This window comes from Colobus angolensis, unplaced genomic scaffold, assembly GCF_000951035.1.
Source record: "Colobus angolensis palliatus isolate OR3802 unplaced genomic scaffold, Cang.pa_1.0 Scaffold146, whole genome shotgun sequence".
NCBI classification, from domain to species: domain Eukaryota; kingdom Metazoa; phylum Chordata; class Mammalia; order Primates; family Cercopithecidae; genus Colobus; species Colobus angolensis.
The window spans coordinates 4389048-4398482 of NW_012114555.1; positions in this window are offsets into that span (position 1 = coordinate 4389048).

Sequence of the window (9435 nt, forward strand, 5' to 3'; positions counted from 1 at the left end):
TCTGTTTTTTGTCTGTTTGTTTGTTTGTTTGAGATGGAGTTACGCTCTTGTCTCTCAGGCTAGAGTGCAATGGTGCACTCAGCTCACTGCAACCTCTGCCTCCTGGATTCAAGCGATTCTCCTGCCTCAGCCTCCTGAGTAGCTGGGATTACAGGCACGTGCCACCACACCCGGCTAATTTTTATATTTTTAGTAGAGATGGGTTTCACCATGTGGGCAGGGCTGGTCTTGAATTCCTGACCTCAGGTGATCCGCCCGCCTTGGCCTCCCAAAGTGCTAGGACCACGGGCGTGAGCCACCGTGCCCAGCTGAAAGTTTCTTAATCTTAAGTGGGCCCTGGTAGAAGGTGTATGTGTAAGAATGCTTTTATTATTCGATCAGACTTTAGGGTCTGAGAAAACCCAGGCTGGATCTTAATGGGTTTGTTTTCTTATTCCAGCCCTAATACTCAGGCACCAGTTTCTCCGGTTCTTTAATGTTTAACTTATGGCTTCATCATAATTATAGTAAACAGTTAGTGGAAACTGTTCTGGTTGCTAATGGAAACCTGGCCTGCTACAGTGGTGTCCCATAAGTCTCTTAGGATCTGTTTACTTTTCTTAAGTTGTTTTTTTTTCTATTTCTCAGAATCAATAATTTCCATTATTTTATCTTCAAATTTGCCAATTCTTTCTTCTACTTCTTCAAATCTCCCTTTGAATACTTCCAGGGAAATTTTCGTTTTAGTTACTGGGTTTTTCAGCTCCAGACTTTCTTTTAGGTTTCTTTTTGGCTCTTCTACCTTTTTATTGATATTTCCGTTCTGTTCATACACTACTTTTGACTTTCTTCATCTTTTCTTTTAGGTTTTTTTTCTTTTTTTGGCATGTTTAAGACAATTTAGTAGATCCGCCATCAAGTCTGTTTCAGGGACAGTTTCTGTTTACTGTTTTTCCTTTGACTAGGCCATATTTTCCTCTTTCCTTATATGCTTTATGATTTTTTTTGTCGTTGAAAACCGAACATTTGAATTCAATAATGTGATAACTCTGGAAATGGGATTCTCCTTCTTCCCAGGGTTTGCTGGTTTTTCTTATTGTTTTTGTTTATTTATTTTTAATTATTGTAGTTTGTCTCTGGGCCAAGAGTCAACCTGAGGTATAAACTTAAGGTCTTCTCAGGTCTTTTCTGGGTCCTACCCTGGGCATGTTTAGTCACTTTCTATTTTTTCTTATATGTGTTGTTTTTAATGTCATTGTTTTTTTATCTCTGGGTCCAGAAGAGAGAAAAAGAAAAAAATGAAGTAGGGAGGGAAAGGTGCCGTCTTTTTAAATTCCCCAAAGTCACTTGAGCTGGAGGAGTTTGCAACAAATCGGGGTAGGTGCAACAATAATGGCCACTCACCTCTTTGTATCTCTCTGAACATTTGTGTTCAGAAGTGACATTCAGGGCCAGGCCTGGTGGCTGACGCCTGTAATCCTGGCACTTTCTAGATGGATCACTTGAGGCCAGCAGTTCAAGACCAGCCTGGGCCAACATGGTGAAACTCCATCTCTACTAAAAATACAAAAATTAGTTGGGTGTGGTGGCAGGCGCCTGTAATCCCAGCTACTCGGGAGGCTAAGGCAGGAGAATCACTTGAAACTAGGAGGCAGAGGCTGCAGTGAGCTGAGATCACACCAATGCACTCCAGCCTGGATGACAGAGCAAGACTCTGTCAAAAACAAAAAACAAAAAAACATTGATATTCAGCGATTGAGCACAGAGTACTGATATTTGAAGGACAGAGTCCTTTTTGCTCAACCCCCCAAACTGTAAACTGTTTTAGGAACCTATGCACTGCTGCCTGCCTTGCAGATGTGTGGTGAGGGATAGGTAGTTGCTACTGTGCTAAGTGCTGAAATTGACAGAAATTAACCACAACTTACATTTCAAATCTTCCTCTAGAAGTTTCCAGCCTTCAATAGACTCCAGAAGTAGTTAGGTAAGACAGATTCTGCCAGTGCAATTGTTGCCTGCATGGAGAGACAGATTACTCTTGCTTCCTGCTCCACTATCTTCCCCAACCTGACCTCCTAGAGTTTTCAATATACATTTTAACCTAATCTTTGTCCATCCTCAAATAACATTATACTGCTCCACATGTAGTGTAGGTAACTTACAACAACAGAATAACTCCACTTTCTCCCATCCCTCATTACATTGGTGCCATTCATTTCACTTGTCTCTATGCTCTAACCTCCCAAGACATTGTTACTCATACTTCAAACAAACTGTTATCTGTCAGATCAATTAAGAATGAAAAACTAAAAGATTTTATTTTACCTTCATTTATTCCTTCTCCAATGCTCTCCCTTTATGTAGATCTAAGTTTCTGACTTATGTCATTTCTTTTTCCTTGTAAGAACTTCTTTTAATATTCTTTGCATATAGTTCTGCTTGCAATGAATTCTCTCATTTTTTGTTGACTAAAAATTTCTCTTTCACTTTTGAAGGACAATTTTTCTGTACCTAAAATTATAGCTTGATGCATTTTAAATACTTTACTACATTCTTTTCTTGCTTGGTTGGTTTCTTTTTTTTTTTCTTTTCTTTCTTTCTTTTTTTTTTTCACGTAGAGATGAGGTCTTGCTATGTTGCCCAAGCTGCTCTTGAACTACCGTGGAGGGCTCAAGTGGTCCCCAACCCTCAGCCTCCCAAAGTGTTGGAATTATAGGCATGAGTCACTATGCCTGGAAGATTTCTGATGAGAAGTCCACTGTGATTATTATCTTTGTTCCTATGTAGGTAAAAAAAATTTTTCTCTCACTTCTTTAAATATTTTCTCTTTGTCTTTGCTTTGTTGCAGTTTGAGTATGATATGCCTGGTCATATGCGTTTCGGTATTTATCCTGTTTGATCCATCCTCAGCTTCCTGGATTGTGGTTGTATGTCTGTCACTAATTTTGAAAAAATTTTTACCATTATTATTTCAAATATTTCTTCTGCTCTGTTTTGTCTTTCTTCTTCTTCTGGTACCAATTACACATAGTTACACTTTTGAAATGTCCCAAAGTTCTTGTATGTTCTGTTCTGGTTTCAATTATTTCTTCTCTTTGCATATCAGTTTGGGAAGTTTCTTTTGAACTATTTTCAAGCTCATGGGTTCTTTCCTTGGCCACATCCAATCTATTAATGAGCCCATCAAAGGCAATCTTCATTTATATTTTAATACTTTTTATTCCTAGCATTTCTTTATTATTCTTTCATCTATCTTATATTACTCATTTGCTCTTGCATGTTGTCTACTTTTTTCATCAGAGTCCTTAACACATTAATCATAGTGATTTTAAATTTTCTGTCTGATAACTCCAAAATCTATATCGTATCTCAGTCTGATTCCAATGCTTGCTTTGTCTCTTCAGACTATGTTTTCTCTTGTCTTTTAGTATACCTTGCAATTTTTTGTTGAAATCTAGTGTGATGCATTGAGTAATAGGAACCGAAGTAAATAGACATTCAATGTTAGGTTTTATGTTAATCTGGCTAGAAGTTGGACTGTGTTTAATGTTTGCTATAGCTAGAGGGGCTAGAGGTTTCAAATTCCGTTAGTGTTCTCTAGTCTCCCCTGTTGATTTTGGGATTCTCTGAGAACGCTTCCTCAGTTAGAGTCTGTGTCTTGGAGCTTTTCCAGCCGCAATCCACTGCTATTATACTAGAGTTATGTTGGTGTGGTAGAAAGAAGTGGGAAGAGAAAGTGTTTTGTAATTTTTTTTTTTTTGAGACAGGGTCTCACTGTCACCCAGGCTGGAGTGCTGCGGTGCGATCTCGGCTGACTGCATCCTCTGCCTCCCAGGCTTGAGCAATTCTCCTGCCTCAGTGCTCACACCCACCCCTGCTTCTCGGCTGAGTAGCTGGAACTACAGGTGCCTGCCACCACGCCGGCTAATTTTTGTATTTTTTTGTAGCGATGGGGTTTCACCATGTTGCCCAGGCTGCTCTTGAACTCCTTGGCTCAAGTGATGTGCCCATCTTGGCTTTCCAAAGTGCTGGAATTATAGGTGTGAGGCATTGCGCCTGGGCTGTTTTGTAATCCTGTAATTAAATCTTAGTCTTTTAATAGGCCTATGTCCCTAAGCTGTGACCTTCACAAATGTTTGTTAGCTTTTTAAAATTTCCTTAGGTAGACAAAAAGGCTAGAGGGCTGGGTGTAGGTGAAACGCCCATTTCCAAGTTGGGATAAGGCTCCCATAAAGTCTTTTCCCTGGAAAGTAGGACTTCTATGTGGACAATGTTCTGGGCTTGCTTCACAATGGTTACTCTTCCTCTTTCTCTGCCCGAGCCACAGGGACATCTTTCTTGGCTTTTCATTGTGCAAACTGAGTGGGTTTCTGGAGGAAAACCCATTAGAGTCTGGGGGTCTCTCTAACATTAAAATACCCAGGAGTTTCTCATCATCTAGACAGTTCATACTCGGCCTCTAGAAATTTGTCAAAGTAACCACTTAAGTGTTTCTATCAATTTATGGTTCTGATTGCTTCTGCTCAAAGTAAGCAGATCTCTGCTGTGACTCTTTGAACTTGCGTGTCTCTTCAGATGTCAGCATGGTGATTTACCCTGCAACCTGGTTCTCTAATGGCTCTAAGAAAAGCCATTGGTTTTCAGTTTGTTCAGCTTTTCTTCTTGTAAGAATGGGAGCAGTAACTTCCAAGCTCTTTACATGCCAGAGCTGAAACTGGTAATTCCATCCTGGGCTGTTTTTTATTTAGTATCTTGGCTGAGTTTTCAGGGGATGGGAAGTGTGTGCAATTTCCTAAACTTCCACTTGGAATTCCCCAGTATGATAGCTCTTACCCCTTACAGATCCAGAATTTAATATCAGGGTTGCACAAACTCCTAAGGATGTATATTCTATGTATATGTTTGTATACTTGGGGCATGGCAAGTAGTTTGAGAATGCTGTAGATTTATCATGAGCTAGACCTGGGCCAGACATCCAGTCTTGACTTCCATATATCTCCATGCTAAGAAAGGGCCAATAATGAAACTCTGAGTCTCTTGGTATCAATGTCATTTTACACACTGTGTCCATGATGTCCTTGAAATATTTGGATATTCCCTTTTCCCCAGTGTATGACTATCTAAGTAAATGGCTATGGATCACCTGAGGGAAGGACTTGGGGAATTATTACTGTGTACACTTGTTCTGATGCTGCAGAGTTCTTTCTTCTAGGGACAGTCCCTCTCCCTCCAATTAAATATATTCTAGGTCCAAAAACTGGTTCAAGTCCAGAAACTGGGCTTGTGATCATGACCTTGTATCACAACATCAGCCTTTAACCTCTTGATCATCCATTCTTGGTTTAATTTGGTTGTTCAGATTGAAGACTTTCTTTGATGGTTGCCCATTTATTTTGCTCCAGATGGCTTATTTGTCATCTCCAAAACATCTGTGGGTAAAGCCCCTTGAACTGCCACTCTTGCCTTGCAGTGTCCATTTGGCTTTTGAAGTTTGAATGCCATCATGTCACTTCAATGTCACAAGGTTCTATCATCTCTACTGCTCTCAGTGCACCCAGTTTTGAAATGGTTTCTTCTGCCTTCACCCTGCACTACAGAGAGAACCACTGCTGAGTCTTAGAGTGATGCTGATTCCTCTCTAACCAGATCATTCCTTACTGATTTGGTAAGCGGTATATTCTCTGAAGTTTCCTTTGAAATATATTGATCTGTTGGGTTTTCCATTTTTATGTAAGTATATTCACTCTAGCATGCTCACTTCTTTGAGCCATTTAGTCCCTCCTTACAATGTAAACCAAAGCAGTTTTGGCATCTCTATGTAACCTTTTGTACTGTGAGCCATTGATTTCTCTGTGCTTCTAGATGACATCCTAAGTGTGTACTCACTATCACCCAGGATCCTTGCATGAGTGTTAAATCCTGTGTGCTAGGAGAGTATTACCAACTTGATAAATTCTGCCTTATCTAACTGTATGCTCCACTTCCCCACCCTGCCATTCATAACCTTCAGAATTCAGTCGTTGGCCAGATGTGGTGGCTCACGCCTGTAATCTCAGCATTTTGGGAGGCTGAGGCAGGCAGATCACCTGAGGTTGGGAGTTCAAGACCAGCCTGACCAACATGGAGAAATCCCATCTCTACTAAAAATACAAAATTAGCTGGGCATGGTGACACACGCCTGTAATCCCAGCTACTCAGGAGGCTGAGGCAGGAGAAACGCTTGAACCCAGGAGGTGGAGGTTGCAGTGATCCAAGATCGCACCACTGCACTCCAGTCTGGGCAACAAGAGCGAAGCTCCATCTCAAAAAAAAAAAAAAAGAATTTGGTCCTGGGCCTACTCTCCTGGTTCCTGCTGGTATCTGTTGGCTGGGCCCTACAGCTTCTTTGAGTAGGATTACATGCCAATATTATGAGTCCTCTGATGTTGTATTAGTCTGTTCCCATGCTGCTAATAAAGACATTCCTAAGACTGGGTAATTTTTAAAGGAAAGAGGTTTAATGGACTCACAATTCCACATGGCTGGGGGCGCCTCACAATCATGGCAGAAGGCAAAGGAAGAGCAAAGGCACATCTTACATGGTGGCAGGCAAGAGAGCATGTGCAGGGGAACTCCCCTTTATAAAACCATCAGTTCTCCTGAGACTTATTCACTATCACTAGAACAGAATGGGAAAGACTCACCCCCATGATTCAGTTGCCCCCCACCAGGTTTCTCCCATGACACATGGAAATTATGGGAGCATCAATTCAAGATGAGATTTGGGTTAGGACACAGCCACACCATATCAGATGTCCTTGGAATATCATATGTAGTGATATGACTTTGTATCATGTGATACTTATATCATATACTTTTTTCTGCCTTCCCCCAGTAAGAAATGGCAGTCAAAGGAGCTTTACTCACGGAGGTTTTGGAGACAATAAATTAAATAAGGCATCTGGAAGAAATTAAATGGGCAACCATCAAAGGAAGTGCTCAATCTGAACAGCCAAATTAAGCCAAAGATGGATGTTTATGATACAGTTTTATCATATGTAGTGATGTCCCTGGAATATCATATGCAGTGACTTCCTGGTTTATGTATCCTGAAAAGGGTGGTAGATGTTATTCTGCAGAGAGGAAACTTCTGCATCATTTTATAAGAGAGGAACATGAGCTTTTAATATGGAAAGGTAGGGTACTTTGGCAGACTCAGTGGGTTGAGGGGAATCTAGGGATTCAAAATTTTTCAAGTACATCTACCCAAATGTCCCCACCCATGTGTCAGAGTCCCACTCTTTCCCATCCAGGGTTGTAACCTTGGTATATCACAATTGCCTAAGTGGAGAGTTGAATCTTCTTTGGAAGTTTCCACTTAATTTTCTGCTACTCTTATGTTTGAGTCCTGGAACTGCTTTTCAGTTTTCTCTGCCTTCCCACTGCAAGAAATGAAAACATTTTTATATGCTGCCTTGTAGGATTTCTGGTTTTCATGCTTAGTTTTGGACTGCAGATAAATCACTTCCAGCCTTTCATTATCTCTCCCCAAAACATTAATTCTACTTAGCAAGTAGCCATCAAATTCTAGGGAGCTTATAGTTATTAGTTCCCGCATATGTGAGAACTGCATGCCTTTTGCAGTACACCACATGCTTTTTTCCCAGTAAGCTACAGGTGAAAGTTTTAACAACTGCCCTGCTTCCTTGTGTCCTACCTCCACCACAGATTCATTGCCAACCAGCAATGGGTGACCAACTCCAAAATCCAATCATAATGTCTGCTTTCCTTCTGGCACCACTTCTGGCACCAAATCTTTTAGGTCAGCTTCCACGAAAACCAGACTCTGAGGCAAAGATGAGCATTTAGGAAGTTTATTAAGAAGTACACTTAGGATCAGTATCAGTGGAAAGAAAAGATAAAAGTAGAATCAGATAAGGAAAAGTTGACTGTGATGCTGTTTTATAACAATGAATTTGACTGGCCTTTATCCCTGATTCATGGGATTGGTTCATTTTACGTCCTTGGGGCCTCCTAAGTCGTAAGAGTATCTTTGTTGCTCTCTTTAGGGAATATGCAGTGACTTCCCGGTTTATGTATCCCAGTTTTTGTATTCCCTTTATTCTCTTTATGTATTCTCTTTAGGTTTATGTATTCCCTTTATTCGCTAAAGAGAGTTACTCTCTTTATGCTGGGCCCTTGGACCACATCTGAATTAGTGCTAAGGAGATAACTCAGGATGGAGACTGGTCATCCCAGAAAGAGCAACCAAGTGATTAAAGGGCTGAAGCTTTGAGCCACATGTTATCAGCCCAATCTCTTGACCTTTAAGCAGGGAAAGGAGGCTGGAAATTGAGTTGAATCATGAAGCCAATGATTCAGTCAATCAATCATGGCTACATAATGAAACCCCAGTGAAAACTGCAGACACCGAAGCTCAATGGAACACCCTGGTTTGTGAGGACATGGATGTGAGGGAGGGTCACATGTTCTAATTCCATGGAGAGAGGACACAAAAGCTCTGATTTGTTTCCTTTATAATAAAACAGCAACCATAAGTATAGTGCTTTCCTGAGTTTTATAAGTTATTCTAGTAAATTATCAAATATGATGGAGTTGTGAGAAATTCTGAATTTGTAATTAGTCAGGCAGAAGTGCTTGTGGCCTGCAGACCCCTGAACTTATGGATGGTGTCTGGAGTGGGGACATCTTCAGTCATGTTTGGGACTGTGTCCTTAACTTATGGGATTGGAGGTAACTCTGGATTGTTACTGGCCAAATTGCTTTGGGGTACATCAGATGCCATTATAACAAAGGCTTCAGCTGATCCCACAGAGGGTTCAGATGCTCTGAAGCTCACAGTTGTCCTGAGTCGGTAGACAGACCAGGCCTTTATACCTGTGGATTGTATTCAGGCTGCCCCTGAGCATGGCAGGTTTCTTTAGCCACAGAAGTTCCGAAAGAGGGCTCACATGAGGATTGTGTGCAGGTGGCAAGCACTCCCAGAACTGAGGGATGTCTCATTATGGAAGTGAGACTGCGATGGCAAGCCATAGCGCCACTATCATTTGTAACTATTTCTGTCTCTTACATACTAAAGAGAGGATAAGGTGATTAAAAATAGTACTGAAAATTCTTTCAAATTTGTAAACATTTTGTCGCTAAAGAGGATTCAAAGAGGGAGACAGGTGGATTGATCCTGGCAAATCCTCATGAGTGATCATATTGTTTTCCCACTTAAATCTCATTTCTGTTTTCCTCTTGTTTTAGGAAGGATAAAGGCTTACCTCCTCAGCGGGACTCCTCAGATGGGGCATGATTTGCCCTGTTCTTGCATCTGCAGGATCACAGATGACAACTTCCTCATCTCAACACATCCATGTCGTTTTTCTCTGTCTGTGGGTCGCACCTGACTTTTTAAAGCTTTCTGCTCTCTCTGCCTGGACAATTTGCACTTTTTTTTTTTTTTTTTTTTTT